Raw genomic sequence first — 16,678 nt, 5'->3', positions numbered from 1 at the left:
TTTATTTTTTGCCTTTCTTTCCTTAATGAATCAGGCCCTGAGACTTAATGTTATTTGAGTGACTACACTGGAGGGACAGCAGGTGACGCTGTCACTAAATATGTTCATGTGTTCTCACTCTGTATTATAGAAATGTACTCTGTTGTACAGGAATGTTCTAGCTATGTTGTTGTTCATGTAAGGTCCTGTCATGACTGTATGATGATAACTAAACAGTTTATTATAAATAGTTATACCATAAAGAACTTCCCAGTGTGTGCCTATTGACAGACTATGAATGTAGCGCTTATCTGCTAACAGTATTTGCAGTGGAAAATGGTCCAGGGATTCTAGCATTGGCCCCCACTCTGCCTCTTTTTCTTTGCCAAGGGGAAGATCTGTCATTTATACTTTTATCTCAGCTAACAGAGATGTAATTGGACCTTCTCACCTCTTGTCTGTTTTACCCAGTTTGTTTATAACTTTACTGTGTTTGACCCCAATTGTAAAGTGCTACAGAATAATTTGGCGTTATATAAATGAATTATGATGATGATGATAATAATTGTTTAAAGCATCAGACAGGAAAATGTACTAACAGTCTACGCTCACACACTGAGTAAATGAACATGGGAATCTGAACTCTTACTGATGATTGGCAGAGAGCAGATTCTATTTAGGTCATGAAAAATGTGGTGTGTGTGGGGGGGGGGGGGATATAGTCTGCGAGCCACCTGGGATTCTAGATTTGCTATATATTAAGCGCCAAATAATTAGATGACTAGTGTACAATAGCCATCAGGGATTAGGGGGCTGCTGTATATCAGCTACATGAGATTGGATGTCTACTATACATTACCCACCAGAGACTGGATGTTTGCTATACATTTCCCAATGGAGATTTCAGGTCTGCTATACACTATCAACCAGTTTGGAGGTCTGCTTTGTATACTAACAAATGTTTTAAAGAGTAGCCACCCAATTGAGGGTCTGTGTTCAATATTAGACAACAGATTGACATCTGCTTTGTAAACTAACCGACATAATGAGCTTTGAATTGTCCAATTGTCGTCAGAATGGATTCTGGTTTATATTCTCTTCATTACAATGGACTTTTTCCATACTAGTCAGATTTACCTCGGTTTTTTACAGTTGCCACCAAGCTGGGCTCTGCTTTGTATACTGGCCACTAGAATTAGCTCAGGTTTGCATGCCACTAGAATGGGCTCTGATTTTGACACTGACCACTAGAGGCAACTTTAGGGCATATTTAACAATAACCGTTTTTTTGGCACACTAGTTTTCATTCCTTATCGCAGTGACCTATCTCTTCTATTGTCACTATCGCAAAGTGGCCACCTTCCAAAGATCATCCTATCACAATGCTCTCCCCATAGGCTTGAATGGCTAACACAATCTTCATTTGGTGTTAGTCATTGGGCACAAGTTCTGTAAATCTTTGATTTTCGGAACTTGTTATATCACGCAAAATAGTTGTCCCCATAGAAACCTATGGGGACTGCTAGTGCTTTTGCATTCGTAATCAGTGGGAAAGCAGCAGATATCTCAGTTATCTGCTGCAATCCTTTAGCTATAAATAGAGAGGGTACTTAAATTTGCAGTTGTTCCCCAAAAACTGCATATTTTGGTGGTTTAGGCGCTTGCTAATTCGGCCCCTTAGATTGTTGTCACAAGAATGTGGGGTAGTGTGGACAGGGGCATTGTTTATAGGGTGCTTCACATCTCTGATTGCTAGCAAAACCATTATTTATATTTAACTAAAATTGTTTGACCACTCGGCTTTGAACCCTTTATTGCATTATGAAAGAAAGGGACATCAGAAAGAATGTAGTGAGCTAATCTGTAGTATAAAAAAAGTAAATAAAGACAATAATTTACTTGACATTAAAAATATTTTTTTTGCTTCAAAATCTTTTTAAATTGCAAATTTAACTCCTAACCGAGCGGAAATGGGAGATCTCCAAATGTTCCCGGATATCTCTGCTGCTACTTTGCCAAACGTAGGTCGTTTCACCAGATCACGACAGTCTTGAGATGGGCCAATATCGAATACTGATGGGGCTTCCTGAAAAAAACTACTTGTTCACAGAAATGGTACTTTTGTGGCCATACCGTCTCCTGACAAGGGCTGGTAAGATTGGGATATCCAGCCATTTGACCCAACTCCCGTTCCCAAGGCTAGTCATGTTACCAAGGAATGGTCTACAAGCACCACATTAGACTGTCACCGCTCACTGCGTTTGCTGGCGCTGATGTAACTTATTATGATTCCTGCAGAGAATAGCTCAAATTCTGTATCTTTACAAATTGTTTGCATACCTAGGTACCTCAGCAGGGGAAATTATTTTTCTTGCTCCTGGACACTTTTCTCCGCATTCTCTGCGGAGATACTACTTTCTCTAATTTGTTTGTTATGGTTTTGCATGTTGCTCTTTCTTTATTGATGTCAAGGTTTACATTGTTATACTATTGATATTTCTTGCCATGCCCACGTCGGGCACTATTGGATCTCATGCTGTACTATAACTATGTTATAGAGTTGCTACAAGTTGGCCAGGTATATATCATGGCTTTGTTTATATATCTTGCTTAGGTTGTCTTAGGTTAGAGTCCCAGGCACCCCCCTCCACACACATACTACTTCTCTGCCACTCATTTTCTTAATTTATTGGCATAAACTCACACCCATAAGGGAGTTTTATTTCTGTCCTTTTGCTCCCACCTTTCCTTACCTGTCCTTCCCTTCTGTCCCTGTTTTCTTGGAGACTGTTTGGAAACAACGATTGACACTGTCAGGTTTTTGGGTCTGCTGCTTTGCTCAACCTTCTGACCTAGGATAATGGTTGAATTTTTTTCAGTAAAAGCGAAGGGTTTGAACTCCCCCTAATAAACAGAGATTAGCCCTTAAATGTTTTGCGGCCCAAAAGGCAGATATTGTAACTATCCAGGAAACCCATTTCTCTTTACATTCTCCACCTCAACTCCATAATCTTAAATATCCAACCTGCTATTCTGCCTCTGGCCCGTTTAAGCACAACAGAGTAGATATTTTTATCGGTGCTCATTGCCCTTTTAAATTGAAGATATCTGATTTTAGGTGGGAAAGTAGGTCGCCAGTCTATTACCTTAGTCTCTTTGTACGCCCCTAATTCTCACCAACTCTTTTTTCTTAGGAAGTTATGTCAGGCCATCCACAATATTAAATGAGAAAAGTTCTTATGCATCGGTGACTTCAATATCTACTACATATTGGACCGCACCTCTAGTCCCTCCAGACAGTCTTTGGCTTCTTTCAATTCCATCTCCTCCGCCTTATCTCAACTTCTAGCAGAGTATGATTTGTATGATGTGTGGAGAGCCTATTACCCAGTTGAGAAGGATTACACATATTTATCCCATGTATACAACTCATACTCAAGAATTGACCTTGTGCTATCTGATAAATGGTCTCTTCAGTGTATCATAAATGTTGAGCTTTTACCCATAACTTGGTCTGATCATGCCCCTATATTGTGGTAGTTGGAGCTCATTTCCGGAGACTGACCTCCTAGACCCTGGAGGCTGGTGGGTTACATGTTGGCTGATGTTGGTGGGGTTCGGGTAATGCGGGATAGCCTTGATTCTTATTTTGATACTAATAAACCCGAGGATACCTCAGTTTATACCCCCTTAAGGCAGTTATGAGAGAAGCAGCAATTCAGGCTGCAGCCACAATTAGGAAAACACAATACAAGGTACAGGCCTCTTATGAACCTCAGTTAACGCTGTAAGAAGCCCAACATAAAACGTACTCCTTTGGATCTCAAGATCAAAGCCGAGTTATATATTGCTCAGAGACATTAATGAAGTTCTCTTTCACAGATTAACAATGTCATTACTAAACTCAACCAGCGGGTCTACACTTTAGGTACTAGAGCAATCAAATTGTTTGCCTCTTAAACTTTGTGGAAAGAATGCTATCAACCGGGTCAAACCTATGCGTAATGCGAAGGTTCTTATATCTCCAACCCTCTCAGTGTAGAGAACCAGTTTACTTCCTATTATGAGTCCCTATATAATCTTAAGACTGATACATCTCTGACCCAGCCCTCTACTGAGTCTATTATCAGGTACCTGGATTTCATTTCGCTCCTATCCCAGTCTCTCGATGAGGCTTCAGCCTTGTGCTTGGACTGAATGGAGGATGAGGTCAAACGTGCCATAAAATTCATGAAACGCAGAAAGGCCCCGGACCCGACGGCTTCACGCATGACTTTTACTCCTCCTTCCAGCCCGAGCTGACCCCCATCCTTACCACATTATTTAATACGGCCACACGAGACACGTTCTTACCCGCACAAATGCTTAAACCGTGCAAAGATCGATCCCACTGCCACAATTACCATCCCATCACGCTTCTCAACTTTAATCTCAAAGTTTTTGCTTGGCTAATTGCTAACCGGCTTAACCCCATTCTACCACAACTGATTCATTTGGTTCAGGTGGGTTTTGTGCCTGGCAGACAGGCGCCTGATAATAGGAATCAAACATTATTGAGACACACCATTAGCTCTGTACCCCTGCTGATACTATCACATTACGCTGTAAAGGCATTTGATAGGATCAACTGTGAATATACAGTATTTCTGTCTGCGGTTCTATCCAAATTTGGATTTGGCATTTTTTTCTCCAAGCCATCTCCACTTTACACACTACTCCTTCAGCCAGAGTCTTCAGCAATGGGTTCTTCTCCTTTCCTTTTCAGATCACCAATGGCACCAGGCAGGGATGTCGCCTCTCCCCATTAATTTTCACACTAGCAATGGAACCACTGGCCACCAAGAGTAAAAAAGACTGACGCCGTCTTAGGGACCTGTATAGGTACCATTAAATTTGCCACTTTGTGGATGATATTGTCCTGTTTGTTTCTCAGAACTTGAGTCCTTCTTGCCTGCATTATCCCAAATCCAGCAGGACTATTCCGAGGCCTCATATTATAAACATAACACCTCCAAATTGGAGACATTGGGGATGACCCTCACACAGTACTCCCTCCGGTCCCCAAGTCACTATACAAATTTCAATGATGCCTCACACCTATGACATACCTAGGTATACATATTCCCCCGGATCCTATATCAGTCATTGAGTGTAATTACCAACCACTGCTGACACAGTTTGACAAACTCACTAAATCTTGGGCTAATTATGAGGTCTCTTGGCTGGGAAGAGTGGCTGCCCTGAAAATGATGTTGCTTCCGAAGATCCTCTATTTGTTCCGCTCTATTCACTACCTTTTTCCCCAGTAAATTTTATGCTATCGCATTTTGCTTAACTGGCGTAATAAACGCCCTAGCTTTCCAGATGCTGAATGTTCCGTTCTAAATTAAGAGGTGGTCTAGCTACGCCTAAACTAGAAACTTATCAACATGCTCAACATGATCAACTCAGAGATTGGCAGGCTCCTTCTCCACTCAAACCTTGGGTTTGTCACAACTGATCCCAGAATTATGTCTTGACTTTTGGCATAGATAGGGCTCTAGACGATTTGCTGGCGCTATATAAATAAATGTTGATGATGATGTTGATGATGCAGGATCTTCTAGAAAGGAGCTAACTTCTTCCCTTCTCCCAGCTACAAGTCAAGTACGACATTCCAGCTCAAGATTTTTATAAGTATCTCCAGATCAGACACTGGATACAATCTTACCCAACACATCCCCCGATACTGAAGCCTAAGCCCCCCTGTGTACAATTGTCGTTCTCCTCCTCTTTCCATGTTGGTGGCATCTCAACATGGTACCAGACCCTTCTGTCCACTGTTGGAACTCGTGATCTGCGAGTTCAAGCTACCTGGGAATCTGATTTGGGGATCACTATCTCTGTAGAGGATTGGGAAAAAAATCTTTCAGAACATTTATAAAATGTCTAAGTATATCAACCATTCAGAGATGATGATTAAGACATTGAGTTTCAGTGTAAATGTAAATAAGATAATTAGCTGATTATATTTTGGTTATTTTGCTAAGATTTGTTTGTTGTAGCTTGTGATGCTTGTTTACAGTGTATCGGGATGCCTATCACTGTGTTCAGTACAATAAAGTAACCATGCAAATAACTAAGATAATTCTGTTTATGAATCTTTTGCCTATTTATCTAATGCCCATAAAATGACGTGATATCTGTGCAGGTATATTATCCCCAAAAAGATGTGGGTCCTGAAAAATGAATATAAAGTTTGCTTTGGTGGAGTAAGAAAATAAAACATTATCTGCAACAGTTATTATTATTATTATTATTAATTTTAATTTATAGGGCGCCACAAGGTGTCCGTGGCGCCGTACAGGGACAAAAACGAATGACAATACAAGGTGAGACAGCACAGTACAGTAAACATAAAGCACAGTAACTCAGTAAGCTCAATGCACAGCTAGTGAGGGCGGGGGGAGTATCCGCAAATGACGGGGCCCAAAAGGAGGGCGCGGAAGAGAGGGAGACCCCCAGAGGGGGGAGGAGGGCCCTCGAGGAGGAGGGCAAAGTAGCTGGAGAGCAGAGTTAGAAGTGGTGGAAACAGGAGGAGAGATGGCCCTGCTCAGAGGAGCGTACAATCTAAGGGCAGGGGTGGACAGACGGAGAAACACAGGGGAGAGAGGGAGAGTAGAGGGACGGAGGCAGGGAAGGGGAAAGAAGGGGGAGAGGCAGAGGATAAGGTAGGTAGTTAAGTGGGAGACTGGAAGGCTTTAAGAAAAAGGTGGGTTTTTAAAGCCCGTTAGCCCGTTTGAAACTGGACATGTTAGGGGAAGTCCTGATGGAGGGAGGGAGCTTGTTCCAGTGGAGGGGGGCAGCGCGGGCAAAGTCCTGGATACGTGCGTGGGAGGGGGTGATGAGGGGTGAAGATAGGCGACGGTCATTGGCAGATCGGAGAGGACGGGATGGAGCATGAATAGATAGGAGTGTGGAGATGTAGGGTGAAGTGGCATTGGCGAGGGCCTTGTATGTAAGAGTGAGGAGCTTGAACAGAGTTCTGTAGGGGAAGGGGAGCCAGTGGAGGGATTGGTAGAGGGGGAGACAGAAGAGGAGCGGCGAGAAAGGAAGATAAGCCTAGCGGCTGCGTTAAGTACAGATCGAAGGGGAGCGAGATGAGAGGGGGAGGCCAGTAAGGAGGAGGTTGCAGTAGTCCAAGCGGGAGATGATCAGAGAGTGAATAAGGCATTTAGTGGCATCTTGGGAGAGGAAGGGCCGGATGCGAGCGATGTTACGCAGCTGGAAGCGGCAGGATTTAGCAAGAGAGAGGATATGGGGGCCAAAGGAGAGAGAGGAGTCGAGGGTGACACCAAGGCAGCGAAGTTGGGGGACAGAGGAGATAGAGGAGTTGTTGACAGTGATGGAGAGGTCGACAGGGGATGAGGTATGGGGGGGAGGAAAAACTATCAGCTCGGTTTTGGCGAGGTTGAGTTTGAGGAATCGAGAGGACATCCAGGAGGAGATGGCAGAGAGGCAGGCGGACACCCTAGAGAGGAGGGAGGGAGAGAGATCAGGAGAGGAGAGGTATAGTTGAGTGTCGTTAGCGTAAAGGTGGTAGTTGAAGCCGAAGGAGCTGATGAGTTCACCCAGGGAGGAGGTGTATAGAGAGAAGAGTAAAGGGCCCAGAACAGAGCATAACAAGAGCATAACAAGTTGCGCATAACAAGAATATGCTCATTGAAGTGCATACAACTTGCACATGTTAAGAGGTTAAGGAAGATTAAAGAGTGCAGTCACTTTTTGACTGTAGAGTATCCCATATTTGAGAGACCCATTGAATGTGGAGGTTACTTTATGTGTCTAAGCTCATAAGTGTGTTAAAATCCAAGTTTACCTCCTAGCAACAGCTGGTGGGTTAGGCAGAAAGCCTCCAGGCACAGGGCTGCGATTCAGAGAGAAATGATTATACACTTTCACTTTTGTGATGCACACGGAGCTGGCCACGCACTCTAATTGGTACACGGAAGCATAATGACGGCAATCCACTCCTAGAGAAGGGAAACTAGTAAGGATAAAGGTGATAACCACCCTTGAGCCATGAACAACACAAATGCCACAAAGTGGCTTGGAATCACTGCTGGATGTTTTCTGTAATATAACAAGATGCATAATGACACACAGCTGTCAAATGTAAAAAGACACACATTAATAGAGGTGTAAAAGACAATAACTAACTATCTCTGGTAACTATAACACTTGCAGCTGACCTAGAACTCTCCACCCTTATTTTTCAAATTGCACTGTGAAAAGAACCTTAACTTATGTCTCCTTAGACACTCTGGTCTGAGGCCTCTTCTGCTCCCTTACTGGTCCTAGCTAAGACAGCAGGAAATATAATAACATTAGACAGATGGATGAAACAACAGACCTAGTAATAGGTGTAGGGTGAGAGCTGTTGCTAGACGGCAATCCTAGTTCGCGAGAACAAAACAAGTTTGCAGATAATAGGTTCCTACAAACTTGTATTTTGATTGTCGTGAGGCTTCCCACTTAGCAACAGCTGGTGGCAAACTACCATATAACTGTTGGTTATTCTGAGAAACTTGATATATTGTAAATAATAATGGTCTGTAGTAATGTTTCACAAAAGTCAGAGCTGAGGACCACCTAGCAGCATGCATAATTGTTTCTAAAGGTAAGCCCTTTGCTGTCAATTCAGGGGTCATTGTTACGAGCCGCGGCGGTACTCACAGCCGCCGCGGCTCGCTTCTGGTGCCCCCTGGCGTCCCGGCTGTCACCTTGACGACCGGGACGTAATTTCCGGATCCTGCCCGGCCGTTACCAAGGCAACGGCCGGACGCCTCTTGTGTAGCGCCACGTCCTGACAATGTTGGAAGCCGGACGCGCGCGAGCAAACAGTTGCAGCCTGTGGACTGATTAATGTAATTAATTATGGCACTTGTAAGAGTATTCAGGGATGAACCTGGATTGGTAGATCTTGATATGTTAATGTTATTAATTGTGCAGGGGGCTGTGGGTGATTCAGAGTTAGACTCTGATTGGTGGCCATTGGTATTTAAGGCAGTAAGGTTTGAAGCTTCACTGCCGGTTATAGCGTATCTGTCCCAGTCCTGCTGACCTGCTCCTGTTCACTTGTCCTGCCCTTTGGATACTCTGTTTGATTCCCCATGTATGACCCCTGCTTGGATTATTGGACTCTGCCTGTTTTGCTCGTGACCCCGACCCTTCTTGCCTGTACCTTGGACCTCGCTACTGTGCCTGTGACCCCGACCTCTGGCGTGTTTATCGATTATCCTGCTTGCCTGTGACCCTTGACCTTGGCTATCGTATTGACTACCCGCTGCCTTCTACCAGTCTCCTGGCCCGCCGCTGTGGTTCTGTATTTCCAACCCACACTACTCTTGGAGCTAAGTCCTGGGGGCATCCGAGTACCGGTGAGCGCGTCAAGCTCTAAGGGAAAGGCGGCTGCTATAGGCGAAGACCTCCTCATCTGGTTCTGTGGGTTGGGGATCAGGACCAGCAGCCTAACAGTCATTCAGTGAGTGACCCCTGAATTCATTTGTATCTGTACCAGTTTCAATCATAACAATAGCAATCCACCCTCTGTTGGTGGAGGACATGACAATCTGGCCTTTAAGGAAAAGATAGGGTAACAAGCAAGATGCCACACACAGAATAGCTCTGTAGAATCTTGTATCAGGGCAAATTCCACAATGGGCTGATTGAAAGAAGATGTTTTAATATACCCTTTCAAAATAACATAGCTAACAAAGGGGCTCATTTTTGTGTCAGCTGATTAATATTAAAATCTCTATCCAGAGAGGCCAAAAAAGCTAAGAAAGAATCGATGTCCAATGTTTTGGAGTATTTAGTAAAAATAGGTCTCTTGAGGTAGATACTGAGCAGTGGACAAAGGTATAACTTTTCCTCTGTTAAATCTCAGATCCATGATTTCATTGTAGAAGATGCCAACTCTGCCTTGTATTTACGAGCTAAGAAGTCTAGTGCTAAATGCAGAAGGGACTAGATTTAAACAGTTCACATGAGCTTGACAATGGTCAAATTCTCTGATTATAGTGCAATATGTAGCCCTAGTATGAAGCCTCAATGAAGTGACAATCAAAGTCTTTGTGGGCGGTGCTATTGCTAAATCTGTTAGCAACCCTGTTATGTTGCCATCCGTACACAGTGAGGCAGGTTCTTTAACAAATCCAAAGTGCCCTGGAAACAGTACTTGGAAGATCCAAGAGGAAGCTTGGGGTCCTTGCGCAACTGCCTTATCAAGGGAAATAAAATTCTGGCTGGCCAAACTGGGTATTCCAGACCTATATAGGTTACCTGTTCTTTTCTGATTTTGGGCAGGACCTTCAACAACAGGGAGTAGGGGAAAACCATAAGGATGACTCACATCTGTCCAGGAAAAGATCCATCTTCTATGTTCCATACTTTGGAGATGAAGCTGGTCTTCTGTGCATTGGAACGGTTCGCAAAAAGGGACATGTCTAGACTCACAAAGGTGTGTGCTATATTTTGAAAGATTTTTCTTTAGTGCCAAACTGTGTAGGGAATTCCGCAAGATAACAAATCTACTAATTGGTTGAGTTCTGGCAAATATGTGCCAATTAAAAAATTGCTTTTCTGAACCACCCAATCCCAAATCTATATCACTTGACTGGATAGAGAAATTGAATGAGTGGACTTCATCTTGTTGATGTACGAAACCAATATCCTGTTGTCCATGAACAGCTGAATTGGGACCCCTTGAACCTGCTTGAGAACTAAGACTTCAATGCAAATTTTATTGCCTGTATCTTTAACAAATTTATGTGTAGAGTTGATTCACGGCTGTCCAGATGCCTCTTACTTCTTTCTCTAGAGATAAACCTCTCCAACATCTAGAGGTGCATTGCTCATGTAAGGGGGGTATCTAAGAGAGGTCATGGAGGAGACAGAGGAAGACTACACCAATAGGACAGCCCCTGTCTTACCCATTGTGTCAGAAAAATATTGTCTGGCCAAAAATTTTGGGTGCAAAGGAGGCTCTGGGTTTCTCTGCATAGGAGAGACACATGCAGAAAATATGGGAACAGGGAAATAACCTCCCTAACATCCTTACCAAACAACGGAGTGAAAAATGTTTTCGCTACAAATTTGTGCATTTCTAGCCACTGTCCTGGAGGGACTGCCAGAGTGAAAGAAGGAGTATCTAATTTGAACCCCAGGAATGTAATAGCATGTAACGGGTTCAAAACTGACTTTGACTCATTTACTGTGAAAACCAGACTCGTGAGTAGGGAAAGTGTTTAATATCTGTATTATGCTTAGCTGTTGAGTTGAATGTATTAATAGCATATCGTTCAAATAAATTATACAATGATCACTCTGCTGATGTAGATGTGACACAACTGCTTTCATGACTTGAGTGAACATATAGGGGGCAGTGGACAGCCCAAACTATATTTCAGTCCTTTCAAAAAGGTGATCTTTCTAGTAATAACTTAGGAACCATCTGTGGTTTAAGTGAATGGATACAGAATAGAACATCTCTTCTACATGCAATAACCCCTCCATTCTTATCAATATAACCATGGTACAGGATGGAGGTAAGCAGAATACTGGAGGCTGAAATCCCGGACAGGCCAGGATCGAGGGTCAGAAGCAAGCAAGGAAGGTTGTGAAACAGGCCAGAGGTCGGTACTGGCAGCAAACAGAGGAATCTAGGAAACAGGCAAAGGTCAAAGGGTCACATGCATAGAAGCAGAGTCCAATAAACAAGCCAAGGGTCACAACGGGTTAACAATCTAAGGACAGGGAAAGTATCCAACAGCAGGTCAGCAATCTGTGCAGCACACTGATGCTATAACCCGCAGAGAGGCTAAGCCCTCCCTGCCTTAAATACTTAGATGAGCCAGTCAGAAAAAGGGGAGGCACAGACCAGTCAATCATCCCAGGAGGCTGCTAATTAATTACTATAGGCTGCATGGGACAAGCACAACCCTGGAAAAAGTATTATATATAAATTGTCAATTTACTATAAATAGCAAAAACTATCCCCACTGGTTTCCTAAATGCGTTATCCTGGCATCGGTCAGGACGGATGGGGACATTACGTCCTGGTGATGGCCGGGACACATCCGAAAAGGAAGCAGCGGCTCATGACACATTCACAATCTTTTTTTGTTTTTAAATCATAATTTCAGGACCAGATGTTGAGGACTTGTCTCAAAGCACTGTCCTATTTCTTACTAGGCAACAAGTGACTGGTCCAACCATTGGAATACGGATCGGTTCTATACTTCCTTGGGTCCGCGCTAACGTCTGGATCTCATCTAGCAGGACTGCATTTCCTTGAGCAATGTAAAATCTGTCATGGAAACCAGTTTGTGGAAGGTTTACCCTGATTGAATTACCCATAGGAACCACTTGCCTGTGGTAAACTGCTGCCATACAAGTAGAGTGTCTCTGAGTGTGAGAGGAAGAAGGGGATAAGCTTACCATGGTATTTATTGCTATCAATTTGACACTGCAACTCTGTGGAACCTTCCAGAGGCTTAATAATCTTGAGTCAGAGCCCCATATTAAGAGATTTTTCTCCTCCTGATTGGATCTTGACCCTTCTTGAGATTGTTAAATGACCTGCTTTATGGCGGGTCTTTACCTACTCAATGAACTGAGGCCTGATCAAATCTGAATGTACCAAATTAGGAAAATCCAGAGATTTAAGTACCAGGTCAGCCAGGTAGTTATATATATATATATATATATATATATATATATATACTACCTACCAAGGAGGAGGGCAAATTTAAAGGCTACTAGAGACTCAATAGAGCAGATTTGCCTGAACAGTAAAGGGTCAGCCGCATCTGCAACTTTATATAGGACTTTTCTTAGTGTCTGTTTGGTGGGGTCATTATGTATATTGCCACTGACAGTGGAGGCTAAGGCCAGGTTGATATCTGGAGTGAAAAGTGCTAGGACATCTGGTAAACCTGTGTGACTACATAGCACCAACTTGTCTTCTCTAATGAGTATGCTGTGGAAGGTCATCTGTGGACACTTTTGCACCTGAAAGCTCTGGTTCAGAGCCCAATGTTTACAAGTTTATTTTGCTGGTGGTGTCTTACCAGCTAAGGCCATCCTAGCCATTTGATTCTCTCGCACTTGCCTCATTGGATAGCGAGGATATTTATTTCACCTACTGGAACTGCAAGTCTACATTGGAAAAGCCTAATGGACTTTCCTGTTCAGGAGGAAAACATTATGGCTCATGGTGTAGTGAAAGCCTGTGCTGACTGTGGAGGCAGAACAAGTATGCCAACTATGGACAGGACTGTGGGTAAGGATAGGCAATGACAGGAAAGAGGTCAATGTGCTTTAATAAGTATCACTGGAACAAGGTTTCATTATAGCACTTTTGAGCGAGGAGAAGACAAAGATGTTATATGGTCTTGAGCCTCTACCTCAAAGTCTGAAGGTAAAACCTGCCAGATAGTTTGTTTTTTTTAAAGTGTAGTTTGTCTGTTTAAGAATTGCCTGAAGGAGAAACACTCTTTTAGTGGGCCACCTGCCAGCTTGTTGCATTTTAATGAAAGAGAGTCCTCCATAGTGCCAGCGGAAAAACAATATATAACTGTGGGACTCACTTCTCTGCCTACCGCATGGCTATTTTGGGAGGCTTGTTGCTCATACCCACTAGCTGTTACTAGGTGGTAAGCCTCCCGACAAGTATGTGTACAATGTGACACCACATATAGATCAGTGATCTGTAGAGAGGATTTTGTGGCATAGCTGTTAAAAATTTTGGTTAGTCCATTTTGGATTTGGATAAAGAATGCATAACATTCTACAACTAACATAACATAACATTGAATGTTGTGATAGCAGGGATGCAGGTAAGTACCATTTATAGATAAACGTATTGCCCCTAATTCAACCCAAAACAAAATATTCTAGTTTTAGATTATATTGTCTTTTTAGATTAACTTGTGTTTAAGGCACAAGTTGATAGGCTGTTATTCTAGGCAAATAAATGAAACTGAAATTAACAGGTTAGAAAGAAAATAACATATTGTTATTGTTCCTGGAAGACAAAACAGAGGGTTCTTTGAGAAATCCTGTTTTTTTACATTAGTGGCATGACTAACCAGAAATACTAATGTTATAGTTATATGTTTAACCCCTGCAATCTGTACAGATCTTTTGTTTGTTTTAATTTCATACGCACAGACTGTCTGTTTTTACCCAGAAACATTAATATGCATTCATGGCTATTGTTCTTTTTTTTTTTTTTAAAGAAGCAACATACCTTAAATAACTAGGGTGTTTATATTTCACTAGGTCCATCATGCTGTTCTTTCGCCCACTGCTTTGTAGCAGCTTGTCTGTCTGCCTTGCATCACTCAGTAACAGGTTTGCAGGAGCAGGACACTAATATCACAGCAAGCTAACTGAGTTTTGTGTCTTATATATCATTTCCACTTAAAACCTTGGGTGGGCTATGTCTGCAGCTGTCTATATGAGGGGAGATAAAATTGATCAATGTCTACTTTGCTTTTATAATGAAGCCGCTGTGGAATGTCTGTGTAATTCTAAGCAGTGCAATTTATTTTTATGCTTCATTAAACTTTTGACTGCTGTTATTTGCTGTGTTTCCATTTCTTGTGAGCTGGACTATTACTTATGGTGCTATTCTGTTTGCAGATACTTTGATGATTATGTTAAATGTCACAGGCACCATACATACCAACATTCTCATTTTTGGAATCAGCACTGCGAGAGGGGTGTGTGGCTATGTTGTTATTGGGTTGTGACCGCTTTGCAATGGGGGTGTGCCTAGCGATATCTTCCCTGAAAACACCCTTGCACACCGCTGTAGGACATACCTCCCAATGTTAGGACAAAAGTCCTGGCTGTTGGAACGGTGTGCAAGTCCACCAGAATCTGGACTGTCCCCCTTAAGTTGGGGCAGTTTGGTGGTATGTAGGTACTGCTGCTTTCTATTTATGTATACTTTGAATAAAATAACATTGATTGCAGTTATACCAACATTTTAAAATACTATCATAGCTACCCACTGTCCCAGGTTTTAAAGTTTTGTCCTTGGAAATGTCCCTGTTTTTCCGTATCGACCAACTGCATAATATAATTTATTGTAGAGGAATATGTAGAATTAAAAATAGTGCGTTATAATCAACTTCGGTAAACATGACATGATGGGAATTTGTAGCGATCCAAGGTCAACCAAGACTGTACCACATGTGGAAGGTTTAGGTAACATGAGCATACTTGCCAACTCTCCCTGAATGTCAGGGAGACTCCCTGAAATAGGGGTGATCTCCCTCACTCCCTGAAGAGACTGGCATTCTCCCTGATGCTGATCCAGTACAAGATGTGGTTGGCTTCGCCATCTGTGGCATGATGACACAGTTCTGAAATTGTGTCCCATGTCCATGTATTGATGCCTATGGAGGTGGCCATTTTCATGAAGACCAAGATTTAATCAAAGACTGACAGGTAAGACATGACTTCAGTAATGGAGACAGAAATGTAAAAGACACTTCAGTCTCTAGAGATTCATTAGCTGCTTTTCTTTAAAGCAGGCCTGTCCAACCTGGGGCCCTCCAGATGTTTGTGAAACTACAAGTCCCAGCATGCCCTTCCAGCTATCAACTGGTTATCTACCAGCAATGCATGCTGGGGCTTGTAGTTTCACAACACCTGGAGGGCCGCAGGTTGGACAGCCTGCTTTAAAGCATAGTTGCCTACTTCGCATTTCTGGGAGACCTACCGGGCTCCCGGGACAGCAGGGCAACCTCCCAGTTCTCGCCCCCGCAATAGGTAAGTTGGGGGGGCTTAATGACACAAATATTGTGTCAAAATTATGCGATTCATCCATCCCCGCACACCAACCTCCCCGGGATCTCCCTGAGGCCAACGAGGAAAAGTTGGCAAGTATGAACATGAGCAGCAAACTGTCCCAGGAAATGGTTTTGAAATGGTTTTAAAATGTTGTCTCAGTGGACTTTGAAGCGTTACGATCCTCATTGTGACATGAATACTCAATCTGATGATAAAATAGTTTTTGTATTTTAAATACTAATTTTCCATATATATTAACTATTGAAGCCCACAATAAGAGTAGATGGTAAGAATTAGAGCTAAGAGGCAGACACTGATTTTTATTGTGCATTCCAACATTTGAAAATAGGGACAGGTACAGGGACATATCTCTAACTTGGGACTGTCCCTTTAAAGTACAAAATACTGGTGGGGGTTTTCAAACCAATGGTACACTCAGGGGTATATTTACTAAACTGCGGGTTTGAAAAAGTGGAGATCAGATTATAGTTATCATTTATCTAGTACATTCTACAAAATAATAGCTAGGGGGGAATTCAATTGGCTGTGTTACTGTAAAAAGTAACGCTGCCTGCGCACTATTACCGTTATTACAGTAATAGTGCGCTTAAATACTGTTATTACGGTAGTCTCAACGTCGGCTTTTTGGGAGCTGCGAGCAGAAAGCCGGGTTAATATTACACAAATAACGGTAATATGCTTTTTACGCTGCGGTACTTCGGGGGGGAATTGAATTCCCCTCCTAGAATCTGATTGGTTACTATATTGCTATAGGCAACATTTCCACTCTTTCAAACCCGCAGTTTAGTAAATATACCCCTAAGTCTCAGGGTCTGATTCATTAAGGAAAGAA

General features: G+C 42.7%; 1 protein-coding gene across 1 annotated transcript in view; it reads left to right on the top strand.

The window, feature by feature from the left end:
* Nucleotides 1-16,678, top strand: part of LOC142159098 (uncharacterized) — an 82,187-nt gene that overhangs the window by 20,556 nt on the left and 44,953 nt on the right. The window lies entirely within an intron of this gene.

The sequence above is a fragment of the Mixophyes fleayi genome, chromosome 5 (assembly GCF_038048845.1).
Source record: "Mixophyes fleayi isolate aMixFle1 chromosome 5, aMixFle1.hap1, whole genome shotgun sequence".
NCBI lineage: Eukaryota > Metazoa > Chordata > Amphibia > Anura > Limnodynastidae > Mixophyes > Mixophyes fleayi.
Note: the sequence above shows the minus strand (reverse complement) of the source record. Positions and strands in the feature narration are given on the sequence as shown.